We start from the raw sequence: 15,545 nt of genomic DNA on the forward strand, positions 1-15,545 counted from the left end.
CAATAATTACATGGACTATATATAGGACCCAAAAGATTATGTTTTGGATGGAAAGCAAATAAAAAACAGCGTTAAAAGAAGGAAATAAATTTTTCTTAAATATGTATGTCGCTGAAGTGGTAGCCTGTCGGGAAGCGAGCGCCAAGTAGGCAACAGGCGAACGACACTGTAAGCTCCACAAATGGCATCCAAATGTTGGGTTTTGTGATAAATCTCACTTTTTGGCCTCTTTAACACCTTCAATCAAAACACCACTTCCCAACCAAATTTGGGTCACAATTATAACAGCACTCTTGACAACTTTTCCAACTCACACCTATAAATCATTAAATAACCTTATTTAATTCCATTAAATTCCAAAATAATGTTACAATTTAATTAGTTTCGTAATATGTCCGCTCTAAACATGACCTTCTGCCATTGTTACAAAATTACGACGGCTAGAGTCATTGGATCTTTGGGTAGCAAATTGTAGCGATAAAATAAAATCATTTTTCTCTAAAACAGATGCTAAAGAGTTGAACATAACATTATACTTTTTATTGAATTAAGCAATGAAAATCATAAGATTACAATCTGGTGCCAGTATCAGACTACACTTGTAAAGGAGTAGGATTTCAATAGTTAATATAAGCTTAAATCAGTGTCCTACCCTCTTGGTAAAGCTCCTGGCTGGCAGTGACTGAGTAGAGTTCTTCCATGGTGAACAATATAAATTATTATTATAATATAGTAAACATGGGCCACTCACCCTTATGGACCAGACACAAGAATCTTCAACATAACACTTTGCGTAGATGCTATCTGAGTAAGCAACATAGTTGCCAAAACCATGGTTCGTCTGAAAGTCGCAGTAAAATGTTGTAGTCTGAAAAAAATCTCGGTTGAATCGAAAAGTGAAAGTTTGTTTAAATACAAGTTTATGAAACCCAAGATCGTCATGTACAGAATAACAGTGAATCCGAATTTTTTCACCACTTATATCATTTCTAATTATAATAGTTGTTTTGGCTTCAGATGAAGAAATTAAGGTGGTGAATATCAAGACAAGCAACAATACAAGTTTCATGACGAATAAACTCATTCTCTCACACTTTCTTCTCTTTATCTGATTTGTATTTATAATTAAATTTGTTAGAATTGTAATTGTAAAATCGCATCCGATTGGTTCAATATTATATAATAACAATTGATTACACAAATCTTTAAAAAGTAATCCTAAATCTAACTACATTATTCTCTGAATTTCCTTCATATACGCCTATCACCTCATTCAATCTCCATTATGGTAAACAATATTGATTAAGTTTAGATAATTTTTAAAACAATTCTAGAAATTATCATTTGATTCTACCAATTCTATTACAAACTTAAAGAATTGTATTACATGTAACAAGAATATTTGCAGGGGCCAAAATTTTATTTTTTAAGTTGATTAAATGTTTCGTACTATGCAATGACAGCAAATTACAAATGGAGCATCAAATGCATTACAGATTAAGTAAATGTCAGAGAGAGAGAGAGAGAGAGAGAGAGAGAGGGGAATTCTAGATCAACTGCATAAAAATTGGGAATAGAAATATACACATAGGAGCCATATGGCTTATGTCCATAGATGCATAGGCATTTGTGGAAATGGAATAGCCAATAGGAATAGGGACCTTCCACGCATTAAGAATACAAACAAATATTTCACCTACATTGCACACATGGGCCGTCTTTATCTATAAACATTAGACAACGGGTAGTTAATTATCAGTGGGTAAAACCTGCAGTTGCGAAAACCATGGTTGCCCATAAAGTCACGACTCGTATCTATCAAATTACTTTAATTAGACTTAACCTTAATCAAGAAACACAATACAATTAGGGTCCATTTGATATTGTACATTTTCTATGGAAAATGGAAAATTTTCCAGCTTTTTGTAGTGTTTGATGTGTAAAATTTTCTAGGCAATTTCTTTTCCATTTTCCACCTGACGTGATGCATTTTCCATTCCCCCTTTTTTTTTTTTTTATTAGTTTTTTATTTTTTTTTTTTTGGCAATAGGAACAAATTTTAGGATCAATTGTAAAAGAGAATATCCTTTAAATTGACAATTTTCATATAAAACATAACTAAACGAATATCAAAATATAGATGATTTTTGGATCTATTTTTTTCTTCTCCCCCTCCCCCCCCCCACCCCCTTTTTTTGGGGGCAATGAAAACAAATTCTAAGAACAATTGTAGAACTGGATATCCTTTAAATTGACAATTTTCATGAAAAACAAAACGAAAATGAATAGCAAAAGATACTTTTATTTTAATATTTTTCAGGTGGAAAATTATACTAATCAAATACTATTAATTGACAATTCCCACTGAAATAAATTCTAGGCAATTCAATTCCCTTCAATTCGTTTTCTTCCCACCCAAATTCTATCTTTTCAATCAATCGAACCCTTAGTTATTTAATTTTGAATTAAAACTATATCTAAATACATACTACGATAAGCAATTAAAATAAATAGCAAAGAAAATCATATGGAATCAATTAGACGATAATAGAAGACAAAGGAAACCTAATTCAAATTTGATTACAAATTAATACAATTCAATTTAAAACCCATGTGAGAAAATACTCTTAACTCACTAAATTATTCACAATCAACGATCTCATACATTTGCTAATTTTACACAACTAAAAATAACAAAACTATATGGACTTACACATATATATGTATGATCACTTAAAACTTCCTTGCGGAAAAAAAATATTACCTTAATCCTCCTTTATTTATTTCTTTCCTTGAAGATTATACCAAAGCAATAATTTCTAATATGGTTAACTTCTTTTCACATATTATTATTTTTTTTTAATTTTTTTTTCAGGTTTAATTCTATATATTCAACATAGGAATTTTCTGATTTATTAAGAAATCTTATATTCTTATTATTGTGATTTAATTTGTTATTCAATCAAATGTGATAACGAAGCAAAACCTAATTCCTGAAATAGCACCTAGAGAGCGAGGCTGGATGTGTAAAGTTGTAGTTCTCTAATAAACAAGATCAAAAATGGCTAAAAATAAATTAGAAAAGTTCAACATCTTTTGCCGATGCTAACTCATGTATAATAATAGCATCTTTTTGCTAAGAAGCTTTAAAATTTGTTGCAGTTAATGAATGTGTCAAACAAGATATATTTATCTTTATTTGATATTATAGAGCACAAGCAACTGTATCTCATGTACAATTCTATTATTATTTTGGTTTCACTTTCTTAGGTTTTACAGTTGTTAATCTTTAGAGAAAATATAGTAATAAAAGAGTTTTAAAAGTCAATAAGTGAATTGATAGGGTGAATAGATGAATTAGGAGTTTTTGGGATCGTGCCTACTACTAAGTTGATGTTCAAGCGTCCAAAATAGAAGCATTGTTGCTATTTTGTCACTGGACTCTCACTCGATTGGAGCACTTGTCGCTAGGCTTTCACTCGAGCAATGGTGTTTCTCGAGAAACACTAGTTCGCTACTTTCAAGAGTTCTATCTATCCTATACTAACCAAAAACCTCTATACTATATATACCCATGCTCTACTTGGTGAATAAGATTGGTTGAACATTATGTTATAAGAGAGATCACATCTTACACATCATACATACAGTTCAATCTTCTTTTGATTCAAACAAATACTTGAAAACATCAAATCCACATAATCGAAACACCATAACCTATACTTCTACATAATTTGTTAGAGTTTTGAAGATTGAGGAAGGTGATTGGAGTTTCAATTGGAGGAGAAAGAGGAGTTCTTGATAATCCATAAGAGATAGACGAATCCAGAAAGTCAAGAATTTGTGCAGGGCCATGCAGTCCAGAAGGCCAATGGTGATTACAGTTGGGAGGTTAAAAAGTACTAGAGTTAGTCGAGTTTGAACCGTACTGTACTTTGATTAGTTTTCTCTGTCATCAATTTTTTGGTGTTATTTACTTTTCAGCAATTTCTAAACTGCAATAATTCAACATAGGATAGTTGTGCATGTAAATTCATATGACTTAATTAATAATTATGATTTTTTTCTTTTATTAATTAATATTAATAAATTTAAATTTAACATAAAACACCTATTCAACCCCTTTAGGTGTTAGTTGGTTCGAACGTCGATATTTCACACTATATTATTGAGTTGGTTTTAAAACATCAAATTACATTCATACGCTTAACTTATTTTTTTCCATGTTTTTTACCGTCATAATATTTTTGCTAAATATGTAGGTCTCCGATTTTATTCTGCACAGGTAATCGAATTAAAAGACGTTGTACATGCAACCATATTTGATCAAAACATAAAATCTCTCGAGAATATATAGTATGGTTCCATTAAAAGCGTATCCTTGACCTCAAAATGCTGTAAAGTAGACAAACGAGCGATATAAATTAACATCTAAGATGTACAACATATTATTAATGTTCTGCTAAAATTAAAGAAATAAATGAAGATTACGGTAATATTGTTTTCCCCTAGTTTAGCAGCAAGATTAGGGGTAAAACCCATGGTCATTAAAAAAACAATGGGGGATTGTTTTTGTTTCTTCTCTTTATTTGTTTATTTATTATACAGTGGCTATTTCACTCAAAACTTGACATTTTTCTAATAGTCAAGCAGATGATTTTCATTCCAAATTACAAAAGGACTAGAGGTGCATATATTTCAAACATTTGAGACCCTAGTTGCCAGAAAGCAACGGTTTAAGACCTCATCATCAAGGTTCAATATTTTCTATGGAAAATGTATTTTTTCTACTCAAAGTTCTACTTTTGTAATGTTTGATTGACATTTTTTCTATGAAAAACATTTTCATACTTTTAGTCATGTAATCATATTTTCCTGGAAATCAAGGAAAATATTTTCTTAGAGGGAGTAAGATTTTATTTTCCAAAAAATTTACTCTCTTTTTTCTCTCTTATCTATTCATTTTCTCTCATCTACCCAACAATAAAAAATAAATAAGTATAATTTTTTTTGGATTAAAAATTAAACCAATTAAATACATTTAATTAATGATTTTTATACCATGCAAATTTCATGTTCGTAATCAAACTCATTCGAAGTTATTTCGCACAGGATCCTAGTTAGTGATGAAACAATTTCTCACCCAGACCCAACCTGCATTATCTCTACTCGAGTGAGGCGGGGAATCTCGATACGTATAGAAAACTGGACCGTGACAGAGATTATGATCCCCATCTTGAATTTCCTGCCCCTGCTCTGGATTATTTTATTTTATTTTTATGCTTTTCAAATTAAATTATATTTAAAGATTATATTAAAAAAAACAATTGATCAATTAAACGGGAGGGTAAATGTTGGCTTGTCACATTGCCAACACTAATTCAAGTTCATAATGACCTATATTTTAAAACTTAAATCATTACCAAATTCCCAACAATTCATATTTTCAATAAAGTCCAATTCCTTAGATGATTTCATGCATTATATGTTAAAATTTATTTATAATCATGCCAAGAATTTAGAATCGCCATATAATAAATTTATAGAAACGAATTTATACCTGCGAGAGCCATTATTGGAATGAATGATAGCTGTAATAGTAGCCAAGATCTTCTCCTCCTTGCTCCTCACAAAAATATTAGCTATCAATGGGGCAAGCCAATAAAATATATAGAGAGGATATGGGACCTAGCCTTTATATATAGGAAATAATCTGAGCCGTCCCATTACGACTAGAATTTTAATTATGGTTTATTTTCGGCCGACATACTTTAAATTACCACATCAAATTAATTACAACCCGTAAGATGTAAAAGGCCCAATTGATCACTTAATAAATTTGGCCCAAACACAATTATCATTATGAGCCATATATCTAACCCGTAAGATTTTGCAATCGAATGTGAAGCCTACATATGGAATTATTAATTATTCCAACATTCTCCCACTTGAGCAAACATTTAATTGTCATAACAAAGTTTTAACACCCGGATTAGACTACATAGGTGGCCACAAAAGTATAGCTCCAATGACGACACCTTACGTAACATGATCCGGTCCAACAAGAATATTAACACCGAACATGGAAGTCATTTCACCAATTTAAGAGATGAAAGACCAGTCCACAGCTACAAATGTCAACATCCTTATCGACGTGGATCCCCATCCTCCAACCAATGTGGTAGTATGTGGTATGAACTTAGCACCAAATGTGATAAAAAATTGTGCTAACTCATATCGGTCCTCATAATACTTCAAATCAAAACGAAGCCACATGTCTCTAAAAGAGACTCATTTTATGTCTTTATACGTCATATTTCAAGATGCCAATAATATAAAAAGATATAAGTGAAATGCATACTTAAAATAATTCATGAATAGCGGAAAAATTATTTTATTATCAGAAGGGGCTGTACTCGAAAACATATGGGTTGCCTACGTACCCCGCAAGGGATCAAGCCCAAAACGTAGTTCTTTACATAAATAACTCCCACTAACCAAAAATATCAAATGTTTCCATAATACCCATATTAGTAACATGTGTCTTAAAAACTTTTGGAGCGAGTCCCTTAGTCAAGGGATCTGCAATCATTGCCTCTGTATTGATATGTTCTACTTTCGTCTGCCCTTCTTTGACTCTGTCTCTAACGACCAAATATTTGATGTCAATATGTTTTGATCCACCAGAACTTTTATTATTCTTTGAAAAGAATACTGCTGCACTGTTATCACAGTAGATGGTGATCGGTCTTGAGATGGAATCAACAATTTTCAAACCAGAGATGAAATTTCTTAACAAAACGGCTTGGACTGTAGCCCCATAACATGCCACAAATTCAGCTTGCATAGTAGAAGATGCCACTAGAATCTGTTTAGAACTTTTCCAAGAAATGACACCACCAGCTAATGTAAAAATGTAACCTGAGGTTGACTTCAAATCATCTTGATATCCAGCAAAATCGGAATCTGAATACCCTACCACCTCAAGATGATTTGTATGCTGGAATGTAAGCATATAACTTTCAGTTTTTTTCAAATATCTCATAACTTTCTTAGTTGCTTTCCAATGGTCTTGTCCTGGATTAGACTGAAATCTGTTAAGGACACTTACTGTGTAGGCTATATCCGGTCTAGTGCAAACTTGAGCATACATCAAGCTCCCCATAGCACTAGCACATGGGATCATCTTCATTGACTCCCTTTCCAGCTCATTCCTTGGACATTGAGTTTTATTAAACTTATCTCCTTTTATGATAGGTACATCACCAGGTGCACAACTCTACATATTAAACCTTTCTAGAACACGTCGTATATAAGTTTTCTGAGAAAGTCCCAATAAGCCACGATTTCTATCATGATGTATTTCAATGCCCAGTACATAGGAAGCTTCTCCAAGATATTTCATCTCAAAATTAGCAGACAACATTTTCTTTGTCTCATGAAGCAGACCTAAGTTACTGCTAACAAGTAGAATGTCATCAACATACAATACAAGAAAAATAAAATTTCTCCCACTGGTTTTAAGATAAATGCATTGATCAATAGTATTTTCGACAAAACCAAGAGATGTCACAACCTCATCAAATTTCAAATACCACTGTTGAGATGCTTGCTTGAGACCATATAATGATTTTATTTAACTTACACACTAAGTTTTTTTTTTCCTTTTACAACAAAACCTTCATGTTGTTTCATATAAACCATTTCAGAAAGATCTCATTCAAAAAATGCTGTCTTAACATCCATTTGATGAAACTCCAAATTGTAGTGTGCCACAAGAGCCATGATAATTGGAAAAGAATCTTTCGACGAAATAGAGGAGAATGTTTCAACATAATAAATGCCCTCTCGCTGAGTGAAACCTTTTGCAACCAATCTTGCTTTCTTTCGTTCAACATTTTCTTTTAAATCTAATTTACTTTTGAAAATCCACTTGTTATCTATAGCCTTAGTATCTAGAGGAAGTTCAACAAGATCCCAAACTTTATTCCTTTCCATGGAATTTATTTAATCTTCCATGGCAGCTATCCATTTATCTGCCTCAGGGCTTGTCAATACTTGATTATAAGTTACAGGATCAAACAATATGCTCAATATTAAAATCGCTCTCCAATAAACATGTAACATAATCACTGGACAATGCAGATCTTCTTTCCCTTTGTGATCTCCTAACTTGTGGCTCAGGAACCGATTCAATCATTGTTTAAGGAATTGGCGATTCCTCCTGGTTCTTCGGTTCTTCATTAACAATTTCAATTGGTTGGGAACCAACGCTTTCCTGTCTGACAGGAACTGGAACAACAACTTGATTAGGTTCAACAAGAATTTCTCTCAACGTGGAACTCCCACTATCTCCAAAATCGTTCTCCAGAAACTTAGCAGTAATGGACTCTACAATTCTAGTGCTGCGATTTGGACAGTAAAACTTATATCCTTTTGATCTATCCGGATACCCAATAAAGTAGCTAGGAGTTGATTTAGGGTCTAATTTCTTTTCAAATGGATTATAAATCCTAACCTCAGCTGGACATTCCCAAACTTTAAAGTGAGCCATACTTGGCCTACGTCATGTCCATAATTCAAAAGGTGTCTTTGCAACAACTTTACTTGGAACTCTGTTCAAAATATACATAGCCGTTTTCAAAGCTTCACCCCACAAATATTCAGGCAAATTTGTTCTACTCATCATACTTCTAACCATATCTTTTAGAGTTCGATTACATTTTTCAGAAACACCATTCTGCTCAGGTGTCCCTAGCATGGTGTATTGGGGCACTATTCCACACTTTTGTAAAAATTTTGCAAAATCACCCATATTTTGACCAGACTCGTCATATTTCCCATAGTACTCACCACCTCGGTCAGATCTTACAACTTTGATAATTTTCCTACATTGTTTCTCTACTTCCAGTTTGGAAACTTTGAATTTCTCAAGTGCATGTAATTTGTCGTTAATCAAGTAAGCATATCCATATCGTGAGAAATCATCAATGAAAGTTACGAAATATTTATTCCCACATATAGTGGAAAGCAAAGGTCCATTGATATCAGTGTGAATTAAGTCCAAAATTCCATTACTCCTAGTCGAACCCTTCATCGTAGACTTAGTTAACTTTCCTCTTATACAATCTATACAGGTGTCAAAGTCGGAGAAGTCTAAGGAAGGAAGTATCTCATCTTTTACTAATCTTTCCATTCTATCCTTAGAAATATGACCCAATCGCTTATGCCACAACATAGAGGATGATTCACGAATTAAAGTTCTTTTCTTTGATACATTTGTAACACACGAGATATCACCAAAAGAAGCCAAAGATAATTTATATAAACCATCACATAAAATGTCATTCCCAATCAAACGATAATAATAAAATAACTTAACCATTCCATTACCAAAATTAAATGTAAAACCACAAGCATCAAGTTTTGGTATAGAAATTAAATTCCGTCTCATCTACGGTACATAAACTGTATTTTCCAAAACGAGATAAAAACCAGACTCTAAAGTTAACTTCACTACTCCTATGAATTCAACCTTCACTTGAAATCCATTTGAAACGCTCAGGCTTAGTTCATTCTCACTTGACCTCCGTTTGCTTATGAACCCCTGCAAGGAATTCGCAATATGAATACTAGCTCCCGAGTCTAACCACCAAGAATTCAAAGGTACATCTACTAAAGAAGACTCAAAACAAACTAAGGCCAAGGGAATACCTGAAGAACTCTTCTTCTTTTCCAACAAAGTCTTGAACTTAAAACAGTCTTTCTACCAGTGACCCTTCTTTTTACAGAACTTGCATTGATCATTTTTCTTTATAACTACTTTGGGACCACTAAAATTTTTATTCTGCTGACTTCGACGGGACTTATTACCCTCACGAAACTTAGGTTTATGATTATGAGAAGGCCACTTATTCTGTGATGGCTGAAAAGCTAATTGTACTGTTCCAACGGTTTCACGGCGCATCCTATACTCTTCTTGGGCACACACTGCTATGAGGTCATTCAAATTCCATTATCCCGCTGAGCATTGTAAGCAACTTTAAGCTGATTAAACTTGCTAGGAAGGCTATTCAAAACATGATAGACCAGGAAAGGCTCCACAATGGGAATGTCAAGAGCCTTTAGCTTAGATGATATATTTATCATTTTCATGACATACTCCCTAACACCACTTGTGCCATTATATTTCATGGTCATCAATTTATCCATCAGATCCCCAATTTTCGCTTTATCAGACTCAATAAATTTTTCTCCTATGGCGTCCATAAAACTTTTGTCATTTTTATTATCAGGGATGACACCTAGAATGGAATCAGATATCGATTGCTTAATGATTTTCAAATAGAGTTTGTTAGCCCTTTCCCATTTTTCATGTTCGGCTACATATTCAACGGTACTTTTATCTGTGGGTTTCTCAAGTTTTTTCTCTATTGCAAAATTCAAGTCCAAAAGACCAAGTGCTATTTCTACGTCTCGTTTCTATCTTACATAGTTATTCCCAGTCAATGTTTCAATAGCAGATAATTGGTTCGAAAGAGAAGAGGCATTATAAACTGTGGAAATATAAAATATCACACTCAATATCATCCAAACGTAATGCATGCAATCAAATGGATGATGAAATATCCAACTAATTAATATGGGCTATTAATTAGATAATCCGTAATTTAAATCGAAACATATGAATTTTATTACGGTAAGAGCCTAAGTGCATCATCATAAAGTCACCTTTGGGTCGACAATACAACATGCTATAAGGTACTCTTAAAACACATCATATAGCCAGTTAACAAAATTACACTAGTTTTCGAAACACCAACACCTTTGGGCAGAAGGAAATTTCTAAACCAAAATAAACTCGTTAACCGTCTTATGCCATTTTACAAAAATATTACATATAATAACACCTTTGGTCAAGATATTATATGCAACAAATCAAAAGTTGTTGGGCAAAAATATATGTATTTTTATTGTAGAGAAAACCGAATAAATAAAAATGAGTGTGCCACTTTGGCAGCTACCACCCATTTTTATTTCAAAATATTTCTCTCTTAATGGGAAAATATGAATCGTCTCAATGCCCATGAAAAATTTAATCACAGAAGTTATGCAACAAATCATGATCATTAATTGATGAAAGACAAGAAATCCATACGTGATTAATATTAATAGACGAAATTAGAAACAAAATTTCAAAATGAAATTTAATGCATAAATAATCACAATACATAACATTTTAATGAAATAATAAAAAGTCGTCAATTAATTTTATTATTTATTCAACATATAATTTTAATCGGGTCAAGTTTAAATAAAATTTCAATTGGGTCAAAATTGAAATCTTAGGATCAAAACTTTTTAAAAGGTTCAAATTTAATACCCTTTGAAAATTACACATTAACCCTAGATTTAAATTAAAACTGGGTCCCTCAATATTTAAAATTGTGTGGCAAGTCCTTACTTAAAAATTTGCAAAACAAGCCCTAATCCCTTAATTTCTCTATAGGACCTCTAAACTCACAAATTGAAAGACTAGTCCCATCCCCAAATATATTACATACTGCTAAAATCAAAGATTATAACCCAAAAGAAAAAACCACCATTCTTCTCTCAGTTTTCGCCGCCGGCGACATGGTTATGTGTCAATAATAACCGATTTATCAACTTATAAGGCGTTAGAATTCAAAAAGGACAACCACGACCCGCTCTAACTGTTTGATAATTGCCGCAAATGCACCACCCACGAACCAGTTTGGCGCCTTCACAGACAGTTTTTTTTTTTTTTTTTTTTTTTAGGGTTGTTGTGGTTGATTCGGTGGTGTGGCAAGTGGGCCGAGCTTGATTTTATTTTGGCATCAGTGTTGTGCAAATGTATATATACTGTGAAACTTCCATGACACTCCATGGTTCAAACTCAGATACTGCTGGAATGTCTGGTACTTATCAAGTCTTCAACATTGGAATTCACTAGGCATTAAATAAAGTAATTTGATTCCAAGACAGTAGGACTTTTAAAGTAATAGACCGGGTTTAGGATTGGGATTGGGATTGTGATTTACGTTTCTAAATCTAATGGAATGTTCAAAGGTTACTGGAGAATGGGAAAGAAGGAAAAAAAATAATAATAAATACATGGGTGGTATGGGTCACATGGTGATGGCGGAGTAGTTGGGATTTTCCAGTGCTGATTACGACCCAAAAAGGAATTGATAGTGCATATATCGTATATGCATTCCATGCGTGTATTAAAGGTATTGGTGAGGAGGATAATAACTCTTAACTCTCTCAAATTGCCAGAAAAAGAAAAATATGAAATTCCAACTTTTTTTTTTTATTCAGGCAAAAAAGGGGAAAACACATTGTTTCATCAGGGATTCTAATCTCAGCACGAAAGCTCTGATACCAATTGTTAAAATTTATTTATAATCATGCCAAGAATTTAGAATCACCATTTAATAAATTTATAGAAGCGAATTTATACATGCGAAATCCATTATTGGTATGAATGATAGTTGTAATAGCAGCCAAGATCTTCCCCTTCTTGCTCCTCACAAAAGTATTAGCTATCAATGGGGCAAGCCAATAAAACATATGGAGAGGAGAGGGGACCTAACCTTTATATATAGGAAATAATCTTAGCCGTCCCATTACGACTAGAATTTTAATTAGGGTTTATTTCCGACCCACATACTTTAAATTACCACATCAAATTAATTACAACCCGTAAGGTGTAAAAGGCCCAATTGATCACTTAATAAATTTGACCCAAACACAATTATCATTATGAGTCATATATCTAACCCGTAAGATTTTGCAATCGAATGTGAAGCCCACATATGGAATTATTAATTATTCCAACACTATATCATTATATTTTAAATCATAACCAACAAATATAATATTAGTTTGACAAATAAAAACAACTAGATAAAATATATTTCAAAATCATCAAGGAGAGAGGTCCATAACATAATTCATTATAATTTATTGTTGAAAAATTAAAACTCGTCAAGTTACACCGAATTTGCTTTATTAATTCTAATGAATCTAAGGACAATGATTGCACCTTATCGCTCACCAATCCACGTCTTGTTTTAACCAGTGAGAGTTAAGGAAAATGGCGAGTATAAGGGATTACTCAGTAGGACACGAGTAATTCTGCAATCCCAAGTAAAAGTATTAAATCATACATCAAAATATCATACCGTCATATCACATATTTAAAAATTGGTAAAAGCTCATAATATATGATATCTTTGGTACTGGGTGATCATTTATATCGTATCTTATCATAACTTGCATTAGCATAATATTTATTAACATGAAAAAAATCAAATCACATGGGATAAACCATTTGCACATCGTAATACTACCTTGAACCTTTGAAAATCTTGAGTTGATGCCTAAAAAATTCAGATTTTGTAGATCTTGACGCAAAATAATATTGGATTTAATACTATTTTATATTAGTCCGTCAACTTTTCAAAATTATAAACATATAACAAATAGAACAAGTAGTTTTTTCTATAAAATTTTTGGGGCATTACAATCTCTCCTTAAAAGAATTTCATTCTCGAAATTTTATTTTAGCTAATCGAAGAGCTTTGGATACTTGGTCTTATACTACTTATTCTAATGAAAAAAAATAATATCGTTCATGTCAATCTTCTATGTATTATAATACAATTCTAATACGGTCCTTATGGGGACAAGTTATCTGTCCATCAAAGCATTAAACCTAACTAATCATGCTTACATGCTTATCATGTGTATTTCATGTTTGCATATACAAGTAAAGAAATCATGCTTTATTTGAGACATAAATCCTAAATTCAGCAAGAAAAATGTGCATGTCATGAAATCTACAAGGTAGTAAATAGAAAATGTAGAGTTACACAAAAAATTTTAGTAGTCGTTTCTTTTCTTACTCCATTACATGCCTTAGATTCGTCGGAAGGTGGTCAATCGATATTTGTTGAGTGTCAAGGACCGTTCAAATTCTTACATATTTTAGAACTTTAAAAATTTTACATCATCTTTAAATTTATACGATCTTAGAAAAATTATTAATTTTTTTACCAATACCACGTAAAGTTAGGGTTAAACATATAGGCATTTATTACGCATAATATTTAAAGCATAATAATTCAATATTAATATCATATCTTTATTCAATTTTTTATATATAATAAAATCAAAATATTTATTATTTCCGCACTGTTCATGTAACTTTTATTTTTTAAATCTACCTCTGAATCGATGCTAAACTGTAACAACCCAAATTTTAAAACTTAAATCGTTACCAAATTCATAACAATTCATATTTCCGATAAAAGTCCAATTCCTGAGATAATATCATGCAAATATATCATATTATTTTAAATCATAACCAACAAATATAATATTAGTTTGACAAATGAATACAACCAGATAAAATATATTTCAAATTCATCAAGGAGAGATGTCCATAAAACAATGAAATTAAATTTACTGTTGAAAAATTAAAAACTAGTCACGTTATACCGAATTTGTTTTATTAAGTCCAGTGAATCCAAGGACAATGACTGCACTTTATTGCTCGTTAACCAACGATTCGTTCTAACTTGTGAGAGATAAGAAAAAAAGTGAATATATGAGAATACTCAGTAAAATACGAATAATTGTGCAATCCAAGTAAAATATTAAATCATGCATAAAAATATCATACCATCATATCATGTCTTTAGAAATTAGTAAAAGCTCATAATATATCATATCTTTGGTATCAGATGACCATATCATATCATATCATATCATATCATAACTTTCACTAAAATAATATTTATCAACATAAAGAAATAAAATTAAATGGGAAAAATCACTTGCATCTCGTAATCCTACCTTAGACTTTTGAAAATCTTGACTTGATGCCCATAAAATTTAGATTTTGTACATCTTGAAGTTGCTAAAAATTTATGAAAAGATTTACTTTCTTCCTAAAAGATGGAGGATTATAAATGTAATTTTTTTTACTTGTTTTGTTGAAATAAATGGAAGTAAAAGGATAACTGTATAGTGGAAGATAAATTAAGGGTCTGTTTGATTGCGAAGATGGAATTTAGGTGGAAAGAAAATGAATTCCAGGGAATTGAATTACCTAGAAATTGTTTTCATGGAAATTGTAAATTATTGTGTTTGATTGTATAAATTTTTCACGTGGAAAATGTTGAAGTAAAAGTATTTTTTGATGTTCGTTTGACTTTGTTTTACGTGGAAATTGTCAATTTCAGGGATATCCTCTTTTACAATTATTCCTAAAATTTGTTCCCATTGCCAACAATTAAAAAAAAAAAATAAAAAAAGCAAAAAAAATAAAAATAAAAAAAGGCGGAAAACCAAAAACCACCTATCCCCTAGGAAAAAAAAAGGTGGAAAATCACGCTTTAAGGTGTTGTACCTAGAAATTCATGGAAAATCAATTCCCTGGAAAATTTTGTCAATCAAACAGGTCAAAAGTGGAAGTTGGAATTCGAATTCCAAGTTCCATGGAAAATTTCGTGCAA

The sequence above is a fragment of the Olea europaea genome, unplaced genomic scaffold (genome assembly GCF_002742605.1).
Source record: "Olea europaea var. sylvestris unplaced genomic scaffold, O_europaea_v1 scaffold1859, whole genome shotgun sequence".
NCBI classification, from domain to species: Eukaryota; Viridiplantae; Streptophyta; class Magnoliopsida; order Lamiales; family Oleaceae; genus Olea; species Olea europaea.